The 24,352-nt window shown below is 39.5% G+C and overlaps 1 long non-coding RNA gene across 1 annotated transcript; it reads right to left on the reverse strand.

Moving 5' to 3' along the window:
* Nucleotides 1–16,618: 16,618 nt before the first annotated feature.
* On the reverse strand, nucleotides 16,619–18,195 carry LOC150035947 (uncharacterized). The gene is made up of 4 exons (XR_016529806.1): nucleotides 17,981–18,195; nucleotides 17,785–17,887; nucleotides 17,600–17,698; nucleotides 16,619–17,378 (listed from the first exon to the last, which is right to left on the reverse strand). It is a non-coding gene; the product is annotated as an uncharacterized LOC150035947 (long non-coding RNA).
* Nucleotides 18,196–24,352: the final 6,157 nt, after the last annotated feature.

The following is a 24,352-nucleotide window of genomic DNA, read 5'->3' on the forward strand; positions in this document are numbered from 1 at the left end:
ATAGATAGACTCAAAACTAGACTTGTCGTCAAAGGGTTCTCCCAGTCTTACGACATTGACTACCAAGAAACATAGTTCTGGTAGCAAAATTAAATACTATCCGTGTCCTTTCTTCCTTAGTAGTGAACAATGATTGGATACTTCACCAATTAGACACAAAAAATGCCTTCCTTAATTGAAATTTAAAAGAAAAAAGCATACATGTCCTTGATCTTTTAAAGGAAACAAGTATGCTTGGATGTAAGCCTGCTAATACTCCCATTGACACAAATCATCAAATAAGCAAAGAAAACACAATGGTTAATAAAGATCAGTATCAGAGGCTAGTTAGAAAATTAATCGACTGTACTCACACTAGACCTGATATCTCTTATGTAGTGAACTATGCAAGTCAATTTATGAATAGTTCAACAAAAGACAATATGTGAGTTGTTTACAAAATACTCAGGTACTTGAAAGGAACTCCAAAAGAAGGATTGAACTTCAATAAATCTAGGAAAAGAAACATTGAAGTCCTTACAGATGTCGATTGGGCAATGATAACTTGTAGAAGTACAAGTTATTAAAGCTCAAATTATTAAAACAATGAGAGAAGACGATAGTAAATAGGCAATATTGCGATTGAACGCGCCAAACTAAAAGCAAAATCGCGATCACTAATCGCATAAAAGCAATTAAACTGAGTTAATCTTGTATTTCTGTGCAAGAACAAGGCGATAGCGCGATCTCTTGAGTTGGCGATCCAATGATACTTCAAAGACGATCGCGTGATGACCTTACATAAAGGCGGTGGCCTAATGTGATAAAACATGGTGGGACATGAAGCCGATAGCGGTCAAATTAGAAATTCAGTTGGCGGCCATTAAAGACCATATCGTTGCAAATCCATTGAACCTTCGGTGACCATCAGACGATGCGACAGGGTAATTGGTCGACTCATCAGGCCCATGACCTGAAGACTGCAGGTTCGAATCCTGTACCCGCCTAATCAGTGGAACATTGTTCACCGGGATAAAAGGCTGGTCCCAACCCGTCTACCAATGTCATTTCATGAAGATGGACACTGGCTTGGGGGCGGCTGCCGCCCATCCACGCAATCATTAGTGAGATGAAGAACTGTTTTGTCTGGAAGTCTATAAATACCATTAAATGCTACCAAACCAGAGAGAATTAATTTTTCGGAGAGGTCGAGAGACTATTGAAACAATATAACTTGAGAGACACCAGCCCACATCTAACCCTTGTGGGAGCAAGAGTTTACAAATTAGAAAAGAATTGAGTGCTAAAAGTCGTGTAAACACTAGAGGAAGCAAGACACTGCTTACCTGGCTTAACACTTATATCATCTATTGTTTTGTACTTGATAATTTTATTTGCAAGAATGGAAATTACATTTCAATCTATGTTCATTATTTTCACGCCATACATGAGTAGCTAAATTTGTGAATGGGTTGAGAAGTACTTAGCTAGCATGACTTGAGTTATGCACTTCATGCGATCATCTTGTCTTATGTATGCTTCATTCATCACTTTGAGTACTTGAAAGAGAAGTCTAAAGACATAGAATCTAGGCTAGAAATCAGATTAGATCTCATAAGCAAAAGTAGAAGAGACTTAGAAATAAGTTCTATCTGCTGTATTCCCTACACATCACATGCATCTTAGAAATAGGAAATGTGTCCATATGCATTGAGAAATGTAGTGCTTAATATTTGTGTATAGCATGATCGCATGACTTGTAGAATATCTTAAGGAATGTTAGCAAAACCTCTTCTCAACCCTTTATCGCATATTTGTTGCAACACCATTCTTCCATCGCTTTGCATTTAATTCCACCGCCTTAAGAAAACAAAGTCAATCACCATCCAACTTCTTAAACTTAAAATAGCAATAAGATCAGAGATAGAGTCTGACGTATATTTGTCTAAGTAATTCTTGTGTTCGACCCTGGACTTACTAGGACCCTAAGAACTTGGGCTTTGTTAGGAAAACTTGCATAATCATCACATCCACATACCATTTCATTGCATGATAAATCTTTGCATCCACACACCATTTTATCGCATGATAAATCAACGCATCAAGTTTTTGGCGTCGTTGCCGAGGATTACGGTATAGATTGCGCTAACATCAAATCTCTTTGATCTTTGCAGCTTTTGACCTTTGGAGTATTGCCATTTCACCTGTGAAGGAAGAAGCAAGCATCCTATGAGCGAAGCAAATACTCCTGAGCTCGATTACGACCTAGAGATTGAAAGAACTTTTCGTAGAAGGCAGAGAAACAGATGCAGACGGCAAGGAAGAGCTCGTAGAATGGCTGAACAACTTGAAGAACAAGTAACAAATGAAAACATGCCGGCAAATCCCATCCTACTGGCAAATGATCGCAATAGACCCATCCTGGACTATGCGTCACCAAATTGTATGAGTTCTCCCTAGGAATCATGAGACCAACATTGGATGGATCAAGGTTCGAGATGAAGCCAGTGATGTTACAAATAACACAAAGAGCAGGATAGTTCGGAGGACGACGTGATGAAGATCCGCACGCCCATCTACGAAGCTTCATTGAAATCTGCAACACTTTTTTCTTCCTTAATATTTTTTCAGAAGAGGTTCGACTCACGTTATTTCCATTTTCACTATGTGATAAAGTAAAAAATGGGCATATTCTCTCGAACCAGGAGAGATAATGTCATGGGAACAAGTTGTGGAGAAATTTATGAAAAAGCATTTTCCTCCCACAAAAAATGCCAAAAGGAGGAGATTGATCACCAATTTTGAACAAGAAGAAGATGAATCGCTCACTGACGCATGGGTGAGATTCAAAAGGCTAGTACGTGACTGCCCACACAACGGATTGCCCGATTGCCTCCAAATGGAGATTTTTTTATCATGGACTTAACTCTGCATCGTAGAAAGCTGTCAATGCGGCAGCAGCAGAAGGTCTTCTGGACAAAACATATGATGAAACAAAGAATATTCTTAATCGCATCTAAAAAAACCATAAAGATTGGCAAGAAAGCGATCAAAGAACGAAGCCCAGAGAAAGTAATTCAAGTAATGGTGCCATCTCATCATTACAATATCAGATCAATGTGATGATAAACTTGCTGCAAAGCATCGTAATAAACAATTCAGGAGCTCGAAATGGGCAAGTGAATGAGATAAAGAAAACAAGCACCGGCTATGTCTTATATGGAGAATCACATTCTCTTGAGGAATGCCCACGAAATCCTCAATCACTTTGTCAAAAAAAAATCCTTATTCAAACACTTACAACCACGGGTGGCGAAATCACCTCAATTTTTCTTGGAAGAACAACCAACAGTAAAGCAGTCAGCTTGCGGCTCAGAGAGAGGGACCGCTAGGGTTCTTCCATAGATCTAATGGACAACAGCAAGCTAGCAGTTCTCAACCACCATCCTCGTAATCCCTGGAGAACATGTTGAAAGAATACATAAAAAAGAATGAAACAGTCCTTCAAAACCAAGCTACATCCATCCGCAATTTGAAAATTCAAATGGGACAAATTGAGGGAGAGCTAAGGAACAAACCCCAAGGGGAATTGCCTAGCTCAACCGAGCTTGCATGCAATCCAGGGAATTCTGGGAAAGAACATTGTTAAGTAGTCACCTTAAGGAGTGGAAAGGCGGCGATAGAAGCCAGAAAGGAACCTTGCAAGACTGAATCAAAGGAGCAACCTGCGAATGAATTAGAGAAGCCTCTATCGCAAACTGAATCAAAGAAGTCCAAGAAAACCAGAGAACTAGAAGATGCGATCACCTCTAAGCCTCTAAACCATGAAACACTAGAAGTACAACTACCTCCATTTCCTAAAAAACTGAAAAAGAAACATAACAATGAAGGCCAGTATCAACGCTTCTTGGAAATATTGAAATAATTGCACATCAATATTCCATTCATAGAAGCGATAGAGCAGATGCCTGTGTGTGCAAAATTCTTGAAGGACATTGTCTTGAAGAAGAGAAGCACGGGAAGATTCGCCATGGTGGCAATGACACAAGAATACAACACTATAATTCCACCAAAGATGCGTGACCTAGGCAGTTTCACAATACCCTGCTCAATATGAGGAATCTATATTGGCCAAGCATTATGCGATCTCGGGGCAAGCATAAACTTAATATCCCTTTCAATTTTCAAAAGATTGGATGTGGGAAAACTAACACCACAAAGGTGACTCTTCAACTCGCTGATAGTTCCTTGGTGCACCCTGAAGGGAAATTAAAGGATGTCTTGGTAACAATAGACAGATTCATCCTACTTGTAGACTTCATCATCTTAGATTATAAGGCAGGTAAAGATGTTCCAATCATATTGGGATGACCATTCTTGTTAACTGGTCGTGCTCAAATAGATGTGCATAAGGGAGAAATCACAATGAACGTCAATGGAAAGAAGCTCAGGTTCAATATTGTCAAGGCAATGAAGTTCCCAGATGAGGAAGGCTTATCTGATTCCGATGATGAACAAATTGCGTTGGAAATTAGGAATCCGAGGAGGAGAATGAAGAAAGAGAGGATGCTATAGCATCCATTGAGACTTGCCATGCGATAACAGAGATGTTGAAAAATGATGAAATGCTGAATTTGGATGAAGAAAGAAAAGCACAGAAGTCCTCTTTAGAGCAACCACCTACACTAGAACTAAAAACTCTACCAACTCACTTGAAGTACGTATTTCTCGGCCAGAATGAAATCTTACCACTCATCATATCCTCTACGTTACCTGAAGAAAAAGAAACCGCACTGATCAATATTTTAAAAAAAATATATTAGAGTGATCAGATGGACGCCCACAGACATCAGAGGTATTAGCCCAATGTATTGCATGCATCGAATCTGGCCTGAAGAAAATCAAAAAGGCTCAATAGAACCTCAACGCAGAGTGAATCCTGCGATGAAAGAGGTTGTCAAAGAAGAAATCATCAAATGGTTGGATGTCGACATTATCTATCCCATCGCATATAGCACTTGGGTCAACCCCGTGCAATGCGTTCCCAAAAAGGGTGGGATGACAGTGGTTCCTAACGCAAACAATGAATTGATCCCCATGAGGACCGTCACGGGTTGACGAATTTGTATGGATTACAGAAAACTCAACGCGGCGACAAAGAAAAATCATTTCCCCTACCCTTCATTGATCAAATGCTCGATAGATTAGCGGGGAATGATTATTTTTGCTTCCTTGATGGGTATGCAGGCTATAACCAAATTATGATCACAGCAGAGGATCAAGAAAAGACCACGTTCACATGTCCATATGGAACATTTGCCTTTCGTCACATGCCTTTTGGATTGTGCAATGCACTCAGTACGTTTCAAAGGTGTATGATGGTGATCTTCTCCGTGGTTGAAATCTTTATGGACGACTTCTCAGTTTATGGACAAACATATGAAATCTGTTCGCAAAACCTGGAGAATATACTGAAAAGATGTGAAGAAACTAATCTAGTGTTGAACTGGGAAAAGTGTCATTTTATGGTCGAGGAAGGAATTGTGCTAGGGCACAAGGTCTCAAGGAATGGGTTAGAGGTGGACAAAGCAAAGATTGAAGCTACAGAAAAAATTCCACCTCCAATGAATGTGAAAGCTTTGAGGAGTTTCCTAGGGCACGCGGGGGTTTACAGAAGATTTGTGAAGGAATTTTCCAAAATCGCTCGACCTTTGGATACATTGTTGGAAGCTGATAGATCCTTTGATTTCGATTCATACTGCCTCACTGCATTCAAAACACTAAAAGACGCTTTGACTACAGTACCAATTCTGATCGCATCTGATTGGGCGAAGCCATTCGAACTGACGTGTGACGCCAGTAGGTATGCGTTGAGGGCAGTCTTGGCACAAAAAGTAAAGGTAATTTTACACCTCATCGCATATGCTAGCAGGACACTAAACTCCATGCAGGAAAATTACACCATTACCGAGAAGGAACTTTTAGTAGTGATTTTTGCTACTGAAAAATTCAGACCCTATTTGTTGGGGTCAAAAGTGATAGTCCACATAGACCACTCCACGATAAGATATTTGATGAAAAAAAGATGTGAAGCCTAGACTAATCCGATGGGTTCTTTTACTCCAAGAATTTGATATGGAAATAATCGACCGAAAGGGAATAGAGAACAAGGTCGCTGACCATTTATCGCGATTAGAAAATCCAGAAGTGGATAGCATCCAATTAGTGGCAAACGCCTCATTTCCTGATGAGCAGCTGCTTAAGATTGAAGAACTTGTACCCTAGTATGCGGATATTGTCAACTTTTTGGTCTGCAAACAATTCCCTGAAAACTACACATCCCATCAAAAGAAAAGGCTCATACATGAATGCAAATTTTACTATTGGGACGATCCAAATCTCTACAAAAGAGGATCAGACCAGATATTGAGACTTTGTGTTCCAGAAACTGTTTTCCATCGCATACTGTTTCAATGTCATGAATCACTATGGAGGGCATTTCGGCAGACAGCGCACGACAACGAAAGTTTTGCAATGTGGGTATTACTGGCCCACTCTGTTTAAAGACGCACGAGAATACTCCATGAAATGTGACAAGTGCCAAAGCACTGGAAGAATTTCAGAAAAAAATATGATGCCAATGAACATCATTCTGGAGGTAGAACTATTTGACGTCTGGGGAATAGATTTCATGGGACCATTTCCATCGTCAAATGGTCATAAATACATTCTATTGGCTATCGACTATGTGTCCAAATGGATTGAAGTTGTTTTATGCATTGCAAACGATGCGACAACAGTCTCTAAGTTCTTAGAGAAAAACATTTTCACTCGTTTTGGCACTCCACGTGCCATAATAAGCGACGAAGGGACTCACTTTGTGAATTGCATTGTTAGTAAACTGTTGATAAAATATAATGTCCATCATAAGATCGCCACCGCATATCACTCCCAAAAAATGGGCAAGCAGAGGTTTCTAACAGAGAAATTGATAACGGGCTGAAATGCACGTTATTACAACGCAAAGATATAAAACTATGTAGGATTGCAACGGTAAAAATATATAAAATCATGTCCAAAAGCATTAAGTTTAGAACATTGCGATCGCATGCATCCATCACATTAAAACAACTAATTTACGTATTCTGTGCAGGAAAATGCATTGGCGCAAGGAAGAATTGCGATCCAAGGAATTCAGTGTCCGAGCGCATTAAGAGATTGCGATCACAAGGCTATGTGATCGTATGCGTTCACGAAGTCCTGCTCAAGAAGGTAGCCGCATAGAGTCGGTGCATTGAAGTGAAAGCTTAATAAATCACGATGGGACAGAAAGCTGATGACGGTCGAATCCGAATTTAGTTGACAAGCCGTTAACGACACACTATAGCAAGTACACTCAACTTTTCGGTGACAATTAATCGGCGCATCAGATAGAGATTTAATGACATGCCATCAGTGCAATCATTTGAGAGAAAAGCTTCTTCACTTTGATCTCTATAAATACCGAAGGCCACCATCGGAAAAGGAGCTTAGCCAATATAGATAGTTCACCATACAAAAGATACTTAGCTATTGTTCATAGTTTTCTTACACTTAGAAGGCGGAGGCGAGAGAAGAGAGAAGACGCTAGAAAAGATCATTCCTAGTCAGCTCGAGAGAGTGCCGAAAAGCGTTAAGAACGAAGAGAGGGTCGACTCTTGCGAAAGAAAGAATATTCTTTTGGGCAGAGTAGAGAAAAACAGTGTAAAAGCATTGGGAAGTAAGAAATTGCTACCAGGCTCCCTATCTTTATTTCCCATTGTCACTATGTATTTTTATTTCATTTATATAATGAAAATTGCATCTCTACATCTGTTCACTCTCTCTACATTACGCATGATTAATTAAACTTCCGAATGGGTTTAGAAACACTTAGTTAGCATGACTTAAGATTTTCATTGTATGCGATCATCTTATCTTATGAATGCACTCATCACCCCTTTAGAGCTACTCGAGAGAGAGTCTAAAGAAATAACCTAAGACTTGAGAGAGCTAGGTTAGAATCTAGACTTGAGAAAGAGAGATTAGAATTGCATAAGCAAGAGATAGAAATTTAGAGATAAGTTCTGTTTGCTAACATGCATCGCATGCACCCTAGAAATAGGTTATGGTAGTATGTGGTTGCCTTGTATGTGTGTGTGTCATTCATCATCGCATAGAAAAGAATAAATGCTTAGACGTAAGACCTATAGACATCATCGCATACATCGCATGCGTTCTAAAACTGGGAGCTATAACATTAGCAATGAGAGATGACTTGCTATTGTATGTGTGTAGCATGATTGCATAACGTGAACGCAATCTTAGGAAATGTTAGCTAAATTCCTTCTCAACCCGTTCCCCCGTATACTCATTGTAACTTTTGTGTTATTAACTCTTCTTTCAATTCCGCTATATAGAATCTATATCTTAAACAAACACACCAACAACTCATTTTTTATTTGTCACTGCAAAGAAATCTGAAATCACCGCCGCATACTGTCTTCATAGTCCCTGTGTTCGACCCTGGGCTTACCAGGCAACCTAGTAGTGTTTATACTTAGATCTTGCTAGGAAAACTTGTATGCACAATGCATACACCACCATCGCAATATACACCATTATTTTATCATATTAACAACGCATCAGAAATCAAGTCAATCTTAGAGAAGGTGGTGAACCCATCACGGAAGGATTGGGCCATGAAACTAGATGATGCCCCGTGGGCATATTGGACTGCTTATAAGACACCCATAGGCATGTCACCATATGCATTGGTGTTCGGAAAGGCCTGTCATCTACCGTTGGAATTGGAATATAAGGCGATGTGGGTAGTTAAGAAACTCAACTTTGATCTTAAGGCTGCAGGAGAAGAGAGAAATCTTCAACTATTAGAGCTGGATGAGTGGAGATTACACGTGTATGAGAATTCCAAAATTTATAAAGAACGCACCAAGCGATGGCATGATAAGCGTCTTTTGAGAAAAACCTCAAGGAAGGTCATAGGGTATTGCTGTTCAACTCCAGGCCACGTCTCTTTCCTGGAAAACTAAAGTCGCGTTGGTCCGGGCCTTTCATAATCAAGGAAGTATTCCCGCATGGAGCAATGGAATTGACCAACAAAGATGGGACTAACGCATTTAAAGTGAATGGACAAAGACTAAAGCTATATCATGGAGGGGATTTCTAGCGTGAGAAAACCTCCATTGACTTGGGTAAGCCAGAATAAAGAAGAAACACATAGTCCCTGCGATGATAAGCGACATACATTCATTAGGGACGAAGTATATCATTTTGTGTATCCTTTTGTTTTCTTTCAGAATCTATTTTACTTTCTGCGTATTTACTACTTTATATGAATGTCAACTCTTTTTCGACTTCGTACTTCATTCTATCCTTTTGACTGTATCATTTTGATCGCAATAGACGGGTACGATGGGCTTAAAACACGCGATCAGTTGAGCATTTGGAAAAGCCCAATTCTTCGCGAGTACAATATCAGCCCATTGCAGGTAAGGACATCGTACGTCTCCTCTGGAGACTGAAAAGACATCAAAACTGTCACCTCATTTAATGTGGCGTTAGGTGATGATTAGGGTTTACACAAACCCCCATCCCTTCGCCTGCCTCGTCTATTTAACCATCCCATTATTCAAACGTTTCACCTTCACTATTCTCAAAGCTTTCAAGCCCTTTAACCTCTAACGAAGTAGCATATCCCTTTCCGACCATCATTCCTCTTCAGATTCCGACAATCTCCTTTCCAAATGTCAAGTAGCAAGGGTACCCCTACCTCAACCCATTCATCCAACCCATGTTCCACATTCGAAGTTGTCTCACCGACGACTTCGCTAAAAAATAGACAGAAGATCATACTGGATATTGTACCTTTGTTTGGGGAAACTTTGTCACTTGGTGAAGCAAGAAACAATCAAACATGTCCAGGAGTAGTGTCGAAGCTAAACTAAAAGCGCTAGCTCAAGGAATATGTGAAGGAATGTGGCTCAAAAGCATCCTATCTGAACTTAAAATTACATTAGAAGAACCAATGGAGGCACACTGTGATAATCAAGCTACTATAAGTGTAAGCCCTTGTCCCCTTTTCTCTTGTTTATGCTTAGCATCAACCTAGATAAGTGAGCTTATGTACCTAAATGAATAACTTGGATTGTATGACCTAAGAAAGTTCTAATTTTAAGTGTTGGAATGAAAGTTGGAAATTACATAACAAATGCAAGTTCTTTTAGAAATGTATTAATACATGTTATTATTGGAACAATTTTTCATGATTGGGCACTTGTATAGTGAACATGATTTGTTATTGGCTAAGGGTTACAAGGAAAGAAAGAACAAATTTTGTAGGAAATGCAAGTTAGTCGAGAGGGGCATTGGAGTTGTTTGTTTTTTTTTTAAAAAAATATTATTGAATTAATTTGCTAAAATCTAAAATTAGTTTAACTTGATAAGTCTTTTAAGGCTATAAAGGATAAGGAAAATAAATAAAAAGCCATGTAGTAGCAAACAAGCAGCTGGGTGGAGGACTTTGATTGGAGGAAAAAGTGTGCAGCTTCGGCCAGAAATTTAGGGTCTGAAGAATGTGATGGTTCTCCCAAAATACTCGTGCAAAAGCTTCCATATTTAAACCAGATTAAATATTATTGAGTTGTGAGTCTATTATAGGGCTGCTTGATAGATTTGGGATCAGAAAACTGAAGAAATCATGAAAATAGTGAAGGTTGTCCGGAAAAGTGGAAAATCCGAGTAAGGTGTAGTCCAGGAAAGATTTTGAGCTCTGAAATACGAGTTAAGAGCTGTAATTTTGAGGTTAGTTAGCTTAAAGGTTTATTAACATATTTCATGAAGGAAGTATGTGCAAAATTTCGCTTTAAGTTGGGTTAAAAGTTGGTTAAAGTGAAATAAGTGTTTTCTCGAACAGGGTAGCAGCAGGCCAGCCACCCCCTTAAGGCTGCCAGCCCCACCAGCGTGCCTCCTTCCGTGCCAGCGCCCCTCAGCATGCCTCAGCCCGTTCAGCCCTGCCCACCCATGGCCAGCCTCGCCCACCCACGCCCACAGCCCGTGCCCATGCCCATTTCTAGTGCCCAATTGCTTGTTTTTTTTAGAATTTTGGGTGTTGGTGAGCATTTTTGAATCCCAATTAAGATTTTCTTGATATTTTGACCCTAGAATGAATACTTTTGGATTAAAAACTGGTTTTTTTGGCCATTTTGGGTAATGTGAGGAAAATGTACTAATGAGCAAAATGTGAATGTTTAGTGTTAAAATGAGTTGAAGTGGTTACATTGAATCACTATGGGCTGTTTTGGTTGATTTTACCTATCATGAGTGTCTAGTAACCTTGGGACTTTATTTCAGGTCAAATTGAGGTTGGAAAGGCTTACAACTCAAGGAGCTCGTGCCAGTGGTAGTGAGTGGTTTATTTTTCGAATGTTTTGATATAGAAAGTAATTATATATGATATTATGCTATGATTTATGAAATGTGATGGCATGATTTATTTTACTTGACTGATATTTCAAAAATGTTTAAATCATGATTTCTAAACTCTCGATGGTTTTATACAATCTTGATTAATCAAAATGTAGTTTGAAATCAGATTTTACATACTTGTGATTTGTATGGTTTTTATGAAAACTTCTTGATGGTGGAATCAAGGTTGTTGAATGGTTGTGGAAATGGTTTCAAACTACTAATTCTTGTACCCGAGAGATGGTTATGTTCCCGTGCTACTTGAATGTGTTTCAGTAGTACTGCTCAGGTGATCAGGGGGCTACTGAGGTCAGATGTGGCTAGAGTATACCGAGAAGTCCAGAGGAACCTGCACCTGTAGCGCCAACCAAGCTATCCGGGGGCTACCACCTGGGTCAGATGTGGCCAGAGTATATCGGGTAGTCTAGAGTAACCTGGGCCTGTGGTGTGTATCTATGCTTAGCCTTGAGGCAGCTCTGCGTGCACGTATGACCTTGTGATTTGGTTTACACCGCTGGGGGCATTCTTTGTCCAGAGTAACCTGCCGTTGTAAACGTGTATTTGGGTACAAAGTTGGTGTGATTTTCTGATAACGATTGAATGCTTTAAAATGTGCTTATGAGAGTTGATCATGCCACTGTTTTACTAGCACGTGTTTGAGATGCTATTGAATCTTTTATACTTGGCCAATGTTTTATTGAATGATTTAATTACTTTTATTGATGATTTAGAAAGCGATAATTTATGTTTATATTCAATTACCACTCACTGGGCATTAGCTCATGCTTTCGATGTTTTATGTTTTCCTCCCCAGGTAGCGTTAAAGTTCCGGAAACACGCTGAGCTGTTTACTGCCACACGACAAGAGTCTCCTGCTACATTGTAGGCCTTGCACTGATGTAAATAGATTGCATATCACGAACCTTACGTGTCATGGTTTTGGGAGTACGGGACAAGAGGAGTTGTTTTGTTGTGTAATGTCTGAAAGTGTTTCCGTTGTGTCTAAACTTTGTTCATGGTTTGTATATAACAGGAGATAGAAAGTTTATGAAACTTATTTGTGGATATCGTAATATGGAATATGCTGAATGAAAATTAAATGTACTAAAGGATTATTGTGTATCTGTTCAGATTTAAGCACAGGTTAAGTTGGTTAGTAAGATGCTAAATGTCATCGGGGGAGGTGATATTAGCATCTTCACACCTCTTTCTAGATTAGGTGGGTAATCTGGGAGGGGGTGTGACACTAAGTATCGCCAAAGACCCGGTCCATCATGATCACATAAAACATGTGGATATTGATCGACACTATATCAAGGAGAAAATTTAAAACAAAAATATCTCCTTCAACTACATACTTACCAAGATGCAAATTGCTGACATTCGTACACAAGCCCTATTCAAGAATATGATTGAATTCTTAAAAGCCAAGCTGGACTTAATCAACATATACAAATCCAGTTTGAGGTGGAGTGTTGAATATGGAAAGTCTTCCCATTCCCCTTATCCTTTTGGAATGTTATTTCTTGCAATTAGTATACATTCTTTTTTTTTTTTTTGTATTATTCTTTCCTTATTTCCATTCTTTTGACCGTTGTGTGTCTTGCCATATTTGGCAATTATCATTGTATATATCAAGGGTACACCCACTTGTAAAGAATAACAAGAAGAATTGGGAACATTTAGAAGTTCAATACAGTCCAATCTTCAACATTCTTAGGGAGGCAAAAAGAAATGACTGGTAGACCAACAAAGTAATTCCAAGAACTCAAAGCATTGTCACAGTGTAAAAATAAATGATCCAGAGTTTCACCCTCTTTCAAACAAAGTTTGTAACTAGAAGGTAAGAGAAGTGAACCTTCGAATTTTCTTTGCAATCTATCATCAATGTTTATGTTTTGGAAAGACAATGACCAAAGGAAAGCTGTAACTTTTTTTGGGGCTTTTATGCTTCAAGATCAACCTAGTTAAGTTTGTGTTAATCATCGTTGGGCAAGTGGATAATTTTTGAAAGGCTAACTGATGCGTTATTTTATGCGATGAAATAACGGTAGGGATTGTGTTGAGCATGCAAGTTTTCTTAGTAAGATCCAAGTATAAATCCTACTGAGTTGCCTGGTAAGCCCAGGGTCGAACTCAGGGACTAAGGAAAACAATATGCGACGGTAATTTTTAGATCACTTTGCGGTAACAAATAAATCAAGGAGTTGGTTGGTTTGTTATTTATAGTATAAAAGTAGGTAGATTTGAGAAAAGAGTAATTATGCGATAAATACACTGAGTATGCGGAGGAATGGGTTGAGAAGGTCTTTAGCTAGCGTTTTCCGAGAATGCGTTCAAGCTATGCGATCATGTTACACTCATGCGACCGCAACTCATTTTCCAATGCAAATGCAATGACTCCTAATCTTAGGATGCATATGATGAATGCGATAATGTCTATAGAGCTTATTCCTAAGTCTCTACTTCTTGCCTATGCGATGATGCAAGATGCACACAAGGACAAGGTGACCGCATACAATCATAACCTATCTCTAGGGTGCATGCGATGGTTAATAGCAAACAGAACCTATTCCTAAGCTTCTATCTCTTGATTATGCGTTTCTAATATGACTCTCCCAAGCCTAAATTCTAATCTGACTTTTCCAAGCCTAGATTCTATCCTTAGACTACTGATGACAGACAGAAATGTATGTCATCTTAGGCCTTTTGCTTAGAATTATGAGAACTGTTAAGCAGAATATGCGGCAATTATGTTAGGAATTCATAAGAAATTGAGCTTGCGTCGTTCAACATGATGAATCTCAGCTAACCCATTATTATGCGTTATTTTCCATTCAATTATCTATTTTTGTAGCTAATGCAGGAAGTGGACGCAAACGCGGAAACCGGACTACCGCATAGACGACCGCATGCGGAGATAACTCTCCATCGCAAAGGCGAACGCGTTCGATCAACTCATGGGTGTTGTGGTAATCAACCGCATGCGTCCATCACATGGGAGTTGTGCTCGTCAAGCGATTGCGGTCATCGTGTAGAGTTGTGGTATTAAGCGAATGCGGTCACTGGATGATTGTGGCTACACGATAACGCATACTAATGGGATCAATGCAAGGTTGGTGGAGTGAACGCATCAACGCATCCTTGGGAAAATAAAAAGATGATGTTGAAATTTCACCCACCACGCTGTTAGCAACAGAGATTCAGAAAGGACTAAACGCACTGTGAATGTCAGATAAGAGCAGTCCATTAATGCTGTTGGCAATCCGAGCTCTATATAAAGAAGCCGATGAGTAGAAATTCAATCATTGAAGGTTTTCGCCTAAGGTTCGCCTAGGGTAGGTTCTTGAGATCCAGATAAACGCATGAAAAGACGTTTGAGAGTTCTTCACCTCCTTCATCCATTTCGAGTGACGACCAGAGCTAGATCTCGAGAGAGTCAGCTCCATCGCCCATCCATGGCACCACCGGCAGCCTTGACACACATCCACTGGAAGCAAGTCTTTGCTTCTAGCTGGTCATTTCATTTTCCTTTCTTTTCTTATATTGTATTGTATGACATTTGTTGATTAAGGAATTTATACAATTTTTTTTTCAATGCATTTCTATATTTCCTTCGATTCCATCTCCATCTTCTTTATTTAGCTTCTTTACATTCATTGCATCACTTAGTGAGATTGCTTGAGTATTGCATACTTAGTCATGTAGATTAGGGATATGAAGCATGTAGCAAATCACTGAGAGGTGTGCGTTGTGCGAGTATGTGAGAAAACCTTATTTTCTTAGTGTGAAGCTATTGCAACGCTTGTCTATAAGCCAACGCAATGCTTGTCTATGAGTAAAGTCAACAACAACTAACTGCCTGAAAGGGTAAGTGGTTGGTCGCATTAAGCAATGTATGCATTGTTCACTAGAGATAGGAATAATCTTGCGTCAGCAAAGTTCATGCGGTTACCTTGTCCTATGAGCACATCATTCATCATTTAGGCATACTTAAGAGAGTAGCCTAAAATCCAAATCTAAGACTCGAGAGAGCGGATTGGAATGCATAGGCAAGAATGGAAAACTTAGAGATAAGCTCCGTCTGCTTTCACACAGCGTATGCACCCTACGGATAGGATATTGCATGCGTTCAGGAAGTAGGATATGGTGGTTGCATGCGGTCATCTCAACACTTATGCATACCCACCGCATACGTCCTAGATTTAGGCTTTAGTGTGTGTAGCTTGATCGCATGGCTTGCATTGACTAAGGTTGCCCTTGCGGTCACTCTTAAGTATTGCAATGAAGACATCTCCGCATTTTATCTATTTTTCCCGTTCATTTGTTTCATGTCAAGAGTTGTCGTGTCTCTACCTCTCATGCTTATTCTCATTGCGTTGTCTGTTAGCTAGGAGTAGGAGGAGTGTTAGTGTAGAAACCCCTCCATCATTCTTTTATTTAAACCGCCTCATGCACATTACCGCATTCACTTTGCTACAAGTCCCTGAGTTCGACCTCGGATCACCCGAGAAGCTTGTGTTCGCGTTATACTTGGCGTGAGCACAAGAAAACTTGTGATAGGACGCATGGTCATCGCATACATTTATTAATGCATAGTCATTGTCACACCCCCTCCCAAACTACCTGCTAGCTTATTCAGGGAGATGGCGTGAGATATCGTCCTCCTCTAACGATACCTGTTGACCTTGCTGAATCGTTGAACCTGATAAACCTACTAATCTTAGATATAAAATACTTTACATGTAACACAACATAGCGGAACCCCTGAAAACCTTTAGACACACATGAAGTGCAGTCCTAACATAACTCGGTTTGGAAAATAACCTGATAGAGATATCACAACCAAAAACATATCCAACTGGGGTTTACACAACCACGACATCTAGTGCTTAAACAACCATAAACTATCCAGTTCTTACAAAGACATTTACAATACAAACAGACACAATGTACAAGTCCACCCCCGTGTGGAGCTTGATCTGGAAGCTTTTAGTAGAAAACAGACTTGGCAGTTATCAAGCACCAGGAGCACGATCTCTGCTTGAAAAGTGGGAAAACATTTTCAAAGAGTGAGCTACGAAGCCCAGTGAGTGACTAAATTTAAAACTGTAAATCCGAAAATCAGAATACGTGACAAACTTTTAAACGTATGAATCTGTTCAATCAAAGTGTTAAACATAAACGTGTAATGCTAAAAGCTTTCTCAAATATTCCGCAAGTACATCATTAAAATCTAGCAAGGCATATCAAGTATATAAAACATTTTAACTAACATGACAAATCAACATTGTGTAGGGCACGCCTAGTACAACCAACATTTACTAGCTCTATGATGTAGTGCAGCCCGCCCAGTACTCCCATCATCTTTGTCGTAGTGGGGCCCGCCCAGCACTCACGACAGCATCGTTGTCACGGAGTACACTCAACGTCAACGGAATATAACTTGTGTGCACACAGTACCATATAGCCTCGAGCTCAATATCTCAGTCATGTAGTCAATAAAAGTCTCAGAAAACCACATGAAAATATTAAAACATGCCTGCTTATCTTTATCTTTCGTAAAACTCAAGCTTACTCAGCTTGCTCGTGAAAACTGAAAATCTTTTAACAGTACTCGCTAATACATACTTTACTTTAAATGATATTGTTTCAACTACTTTTCAGAAATTCAATAATCACGTGGTCGTATATAAATCTCATTAGAAAATCTAAGCTCAAAACTTATGCTTGAAACCATTCATAGAAATCATGTATCATTCATAAGTTCATATTCAAGCATGTAAACCATTTAAGCATAAATTACAGTTTAGAAATCATTTTCGAAATTCGTTTTGTCACTCACAGTCTTGGCTAGTTCCCTGGTCTGTAGACTCGGCCTATTTCCTCTTGGCCTATCAAACAAACCAAAACCGAGCATCAGAACTATAAATCGTCTTGTTTTTTCATGCTCATGAATTCTAAATTCTAGAAATAAAATCATACTTCACACTTTTTTTTCCAGATTTTCCAGTTTCAATACCCTAATTTCCAACAATTATAACTTCCTCCATAAATGACCAAAATTAATGTACCATATATCAAAATATTTATTTTGGAACCCTCTACAACTTACCTGAAGGAATAGAAACGAGATTCCCAACGGATTTGTCCAGAAATTCCCCGGACACAGCAAATACAGATTCGTTCTTCTCTGCTACCCTCTACCTTTCTCCTGAAATTGAACCTACTTCTACTCATTTTTGGCTCCCAAATTCTTCATGTAAGTTATAGGAAATTGAATAAGATTTCCATCCATACCTAATTGAGCTTCTAATTCAACCTGTAATCCCCAGAATATTAGAAAAACCAGAGAAAACCAGAGATCCTTCTGATTTGCACGAAAATTCTGTGCTCTGTTTTCCTTTTCAAAAACCATTAACTTAACATCAGATTTAGCTCATGCTTCCTTCATGAAATTTGTTAGAAAATGAATTAACTTTCAAGGAAGTCAGACCTCACTTCTTAGTTCTTCTTGTGTAGCTCAAACCGATTTAAAAACCAGAGATAGGCAGGTTGAACCCAGATTCTTCCATGGTTGCACTTGCATGAACTTTTTCCTCCCTTCTTCAACCTCCAACCTGCAGCAAGCTTCTTCTTCCTCTTCCTTCACTCTCTCTCTCAAAAGTCTCTGAAAATATGATGGGAAATGATGGAGAAATGGGCTGAAATGAGTTAGGCGGTGGTGGGTTCTCACTTTATAACATTAAACACCGAATGGGTTCCCATTTCCTTTCATTTTCTTTTTTTTTCTTTCTTTTCTTTATTTCCTTTCTTTTATTTTCTTTATTAATAAATTCCAAAATTAACAAAGACAACCTCAACCAAAAGCTCTGCCATTTTTCTTCAACAATGAAACAACAATAACTTAAATCCAACATCTTACAATATGTGACAAGAGCAAATAATCCAAGGAAAGTCTCGGGTTTACAGTCATTCCAACGCATGACCATCAACGCATGACAATCAATGCATATCTTAAGAACATGCATCGCATATTGCATCCAAGGGATTTTAGTTGTTGAGTAATTTGACTTCTAATTTCCCATCACCAACTACCCTCCTGAGTATCTCTAATGGACGAATGACGCATACATAATACAAGATAATCGCATAGAATGAAGATCCCAGGTTATGCTAGCTAAGTGCTTCTCAACCCATTCGACAGATTTAGCTACTCATGCATAATGTACAGAGAGTTAACAGATATAAAGATGTAATTTCTATTTCTCTAAAAAAGTTCAGAGTACAAAATGACAATGGAAATAAGGGTAGAGAGCCTGGTAGCAATTCCTTGCTTCCCAAGGCTTTTACACTGTGTTATCTCTATTCTGTCCAAAAGATGTTCTTGTTTCCACAAGAGTCAGCCCTCTCTCTAGTTTCGATGCTTCCGACACTCTTCCAAGTTCACTAGAACGATCTCTCGGTATAATCTCCCTTCACTTGCTTCCGCCTTCTAAGTAAAAGAAAACTATGAACAAGGCTACTTCTATCTATTGGGAAAATTATCTAACTGAACAAACTCCTTCAGTGAAGGTGGCCTTCGGTATTTATAGACTTTAGGGTGAGAAGCTTCTTCTATCTTATGATTGCACTGATGGGATGACATTAATTCTATGTCTAATGCGCCGAATATTTGTCATCGAAAAGTTGAGTGTACTTGTTACAGTGGTCGTTAATGGCTTGTCAACTTAATTTGGATTCGACCGTCATCAGCTTTCTGTCTCATCGTGATTTATTAAGCTTTCACCTAGATGCACCCACCTTGATGCGCCGCTCTATGCGATCACCTTCTCGAGCAGATTTTCGAACGCAAACGATCGCATAGCCTTGCGGCCGCAATCTCTTATGCGTTCGGATGTTAATTTCTTCGGATCGCATTTCCGCCTTGTGTCAGTGCATTTTCCTGCACAAAAATACATAAGTTAACTATTTTAATGCGATGGACACATGTGATCGCAATTTTGTGAACTTAATGCTTTTGGTTCAATATTGTATATTTTTATCATCGCAATCCTGCATTGCTTTATGACTTTGTGCTGTAATAACGTGCATTTCTGCCCGTTATCACACCCCCAAATTTAAACAATGCTTTTCCTCAAGCATAAACTAAAGATTTCCTTTAGAAAGTCGACCGCCTTCTCTTTCCTAGATTTCTCAAGGATGCCTTATTCAAATCCTATACACCTAAATCTCCTTAATTATTATCCAGATCTCTTCTTAAAATATTTCTAAAATTTAGGGATCGCAAGTTTAACCTTCAAAAAGACTTTACTAGATTCCAGGGCATCGCATGATTTATTTCACAAAAAAAACTTTTTCACTGGAGTATTTTCAAATGATTTTTATCCTTGCGTATTTTAGACATATTTTGTTTTTCTTTTTTCTATGACCTTGCACTGATCCAAGTGCCTAGCATTCGTTTTGGCTTGCCCTCACGTGTGTCATGTGGACATCCAACTACGAGCAAGGCGCTCTTTCTCAGTCTAAACTCATGCTCATTTGGCAGCGGAGTTGCGATCATTTATTTATGCGTTGATCATGATTCCTACCTTCGTTTTGGCTTGCCCCCACGTGTGTCATGCAGACATCCAACTACGAGTAGGATCCGATTGTAACGTTGTTTTATTTATTTTTTATTATTTTTTATTTTTTTGGTGAGCTAAAAAATAGCAATGTCAAAAATGAATACTGCACCTCCAAATTTAAAACGCAGAAATGTCCTCATTGATAAAAGATTGAAAGAAGTCATGCGATACTCTTAAGAAGTTTCGTAAACGGTCAGTTTGAAAGAAAGCTAGTAGACCACTAACTTCTAGAAATATTTCATGAGGTGACTTTTCTAAAATTAAGTTGACTCTAGTATATATGAAAAAATAGAAGCATGCGTTTCATCATTGAAATCATAATTGGCAAAGACAAATCATGCGGTGACTTACTAAATTAATCAATGTTAAATGATTGCGCTGACCAAAGAGGATGTGGTGATAAAATTTTCAAAATTAAAATGCGATGCGATAATGCAAAATCTGGAATAAATAAAGTCAAAGAAAGATACAACTCCCAAATTTGCGCTATCGCTCGCATTATTTGTGAACGCATCCTTCTTTGCGGCGAACTGCTCTCTTTTGATTGCAGTGATGGAATAAAGTAATCGTGTCTTTCGTGTAGCGCCTCTGCAATCATTCACCTCGATCGTTGCAAAGAAAACATTTTTACCACGATCGTTTACACAAATCGTTTACCACGATTGTTCAACACGATCACATTTTTTTTTTATATAAAGATAAAGATAAAAAATCAGCAAGGTAATGAAAGTTCACGAAGCATTGGTATGAAAAAAAGAATATTCAAAAGGATTGTGTCCCTGATGAGTTTGAGTTGCATAGTAACTCAGGGACTGCTTATTTCAAGTTGGGCCCTTTACGTCCATGGTGAGTTTTTCTTCTTTTCTCGGTCTTCTGGGATCTTGACTGCCTTAATCCAGAGCTTTTCCCTATTAACGTTCATTACGATTTCCCCCTTATGCACATCAATTTGAGCGCGACCGGTCGAGAGGAATGGCCGCCCCAATATGATGGGTGCATCTTCGTCCGCTTTATAATCCAAAATGATGAAGTTTGCCGGCAAGATGAATTTGTCAATTGAGATTAGGCATCTTTCAACTCTCCCTTGGGATGTATTCGGGATCTGTCCGTAAGTAGGAGAGTCTCCGTCGTGGGCGTGATTTTGCCCATATTCAATCGTTTAAAGATTGATAGCGGCATTACGTTTATACTCGCCCCAAGATCGCATAGTGCTTGACCATTGTAGACCCCTCCAATTGAGCATGGTATCGTGAAGATTCCTGGGTCGCACATTTTTAGTGGGATCGTTGTATTTTGCGTTACGACCTCCGTAATGATCTTATCCTCATCATTTTGTTTCTTTTTCAGTCTGGCGAAAATGATGGTAGCTGGATTTCTTCTATCTCATGTTCTAGAGGCTTGAGGGTGAACGTAACTTCTGGGTTCATCTTCTCGGCCTCTTCTGAATCATATGTCAATGGGTCCTCAGTTATTACTGCATTCAAGTTGGTCGTGATGGGTTCGTCCCCTACATTCGCTGTCATTTTTTCGATTAGCAAGGAGACTGTTAAGCATTGTTCCTTTCCTGTACCCCTAGAGTTACGAGGGAGCTCAGTTGAGATCTGCAACGCTCCTTGCGGTCTATTTTTAAATTCGCCTGCGATCTGTCCTAGTTGAACTTCAAGGTTTTGGATAGACGTTGCTTGATTCTGAAGCACTGATTCATTCTTCTCAATATACTGCTTCAGCAAGCTCTCTAAAGATGAAGATTGCAGTGCCTACGAACTGCTGGCTTGGTTATGCGTCGGACTGTTGGTTCGTGGGAAAAATCCGGGTGGCTCTTCTTTTTGCGCCACTGGTTGAAAGCTTTGTTGCTGATTTTTTCACGCGAAATTGGGGTGGTTTCTCCACCCGGGCTTGTACGTATCAGAATAAGGGTTGTTCTTTATGAAGCATACTGACTGCGGATTTCCTGGGCATTCTGCCATCGGATGTGCTTCTCCACAGATGACACAACTTGTGGTCGTTTGGGCAACTGCGTTGACTTGCCCTTTTTGCGCTCCCATGCTATTAATTGTGATACCTTGTATCAAACTCATCATCGCAATCATTTGGTTCTGAAGGGGTGCGATGGCCCCATTGTTCGCGTCATTGTCTTTAATTCTTAATCTTTGATCGCTTTCTCTCCCGTTCTCGTGATTTTTTGTAATGCGATCAAGGATATTCTTCGCCACCTCATAAGTTTTATCAAGCAGACCACCAGTTGCTGCCACATTAGCAGCCGTCTACGATGCAGGGGTTAATCCTTGGTAGAAAATCTCCATCTGTAAACAGTCTGGTAAGCCGTTATGCGGGCAATCTCTTACCAGCCTCTTAGACATCGCTTAAGCGTTGTTGAGCGATTCGTCAACATCCTGTTCAAAATTCGTAATTAACTTCCTCTTTCTTGCGTTCTCTATTCGAGGGAAGTATTTCTTCATGAACTTTTCCATGACTTGTTCACACGATGTTATCTCCCTTGGTTCGAGGGAATAAGCCCATTTTCGTTCCTGGTCACACAACGCAAATGGAAACAAAGTTAGTCGAACCTCCTCAGTGGAGATGTTAGGGAACACAAAAGTGTTGCAGATCTTGATGAAACTCTGGAGGTGGGCATGTGGATCCTCCCCACGCCTCCCACTAAACTGTCCGGCAGTCTAGATCATCTGCAGCATCACCGGTTTCATTTCGAATCTCGATCCGTCAAGAGTGGGCCTCATGATTCCTGGGGAGAAATCGTAGAGGTTGGGCGACGCATAGTCCCGAATGGGCCTATTGCGGTCGTTCGCCAATAGGATGAGATTCGCCATGACATTATTTTCATTTGTGCTCCATTTCCTGGTTCTTCCGCCATGTTATCTTTCTCTTGTTGTTGTTGTTGGCAGCTATCTCTTAATCTTCGTTGGAACGTTCTTTAAATATCTGGGTCTTAATTTGCCAGAGATTGAAAGCTACAAAGAAAATTAGAAAATTACCATTAGCACAATGTATTGCCAAAGTCCCCGGCAACAGTGCCAAAAACTTGATGTGTTATTTTATGTGATGAAATAATGGTAGGGATTGCATTGATGGAAAATGTATTGAGCATGCAAGTTTTCTCAGTAAGATCCAAGTATAAATCCTACTGAGTTGCCTGGTAAGCCCAGGGTCGAACTTAGGGACTAAGGAAAACAATATATGATTTTTAGATCACTTTGCGGTAACAAATAAATCAAGAAGCTGGTTGGTTTGTTGTTTACAGTATAAAAGTATGCGGCAAATTTGAAAAAGAGTAATTATGCGAAAGATACACTGAGTATGCGGAAGAATGGGTTGAAAAGGTCTTTGGCTAGAGTTTCCTGAGAATGCGTTCAAGCTATGCGATCATGCTACACTCATGTGACTGCAACTCATTTTCCAATGCAAATGCGATGACTCCTAATTTTAGGACGCATGTGATGAATGCGATAATGTCTATAGAGCTTATTCCTAAGTCTCTACTTCTTGCCTATGCGATGATGCAAGATGCACACAAGGACAAGGTGACCGCATACAATCATAACCTATCTCTAGGGTGCATGCGATGCATTAATAGCAAACAGAACCTATTCCTAAGCTTCTATCTCTTGATTATGCGTTTCTAATCTGACTCTCTCGAGCCTAGATTCTAATCTGACTTTTCTGAGCCTAGATTCTATCCTTAGACTACCCTCCTGAGTATCTCTAATAGATGAATGACGCATACATAATACAAGATAATCACATAGAATGAAGATCCCAGGTTATGCTAGCTAAGTGCTTCTCAACCCATTGGACAGATTTAGCTACTCATTCGTAATGTACAAAGAGTTAAGAGATATAAAGATGCAGTTTCTATTTCTCTAAATAAGTTCAGAGTACAAAATGACAATGGAAATAAGGGTAGAAAGCCTGGTAGCAATTCCTTGCTTCCCAAGTCTTTTACACTGTGTTATCTCTATTATGCCCAAAAGATGTTCTTGCTTCAGCAAGAGTCGGCCCTCTCTCTGGTTTCGACACTTCCGACACTCTTCCAAATTCACCGGAACGATCTCTTGGTATAATCTCCCTTCACTCGCTTCTGCCTTCTAAGTAAAAGAAAATTATGAACAAAGCTACTTCTATCTATGGGGAAAATTATCTAACTGAACGAACTCTTTCACTGAAGGTGGCTTTCGGTATTTATAGACTTCAAGGTGAGAAGCTTCTTCTCTCTTATGATTGCA

This window comes from Benincasa hispida, chromosome 5 (assembly GCF_027475165.1).
Source record: "Benincasa hispida cultivar pf3 chromosome 5, pf3_genome.v1.1, whole genome shotgun sequence".
Lineage (NCBI taxonomy): Eukaryota > Viridiplantae > Streptophyta > Magnoliopsida > Cucurbitales > Cucurbitaceae > Benincasa > Benincasa hispida.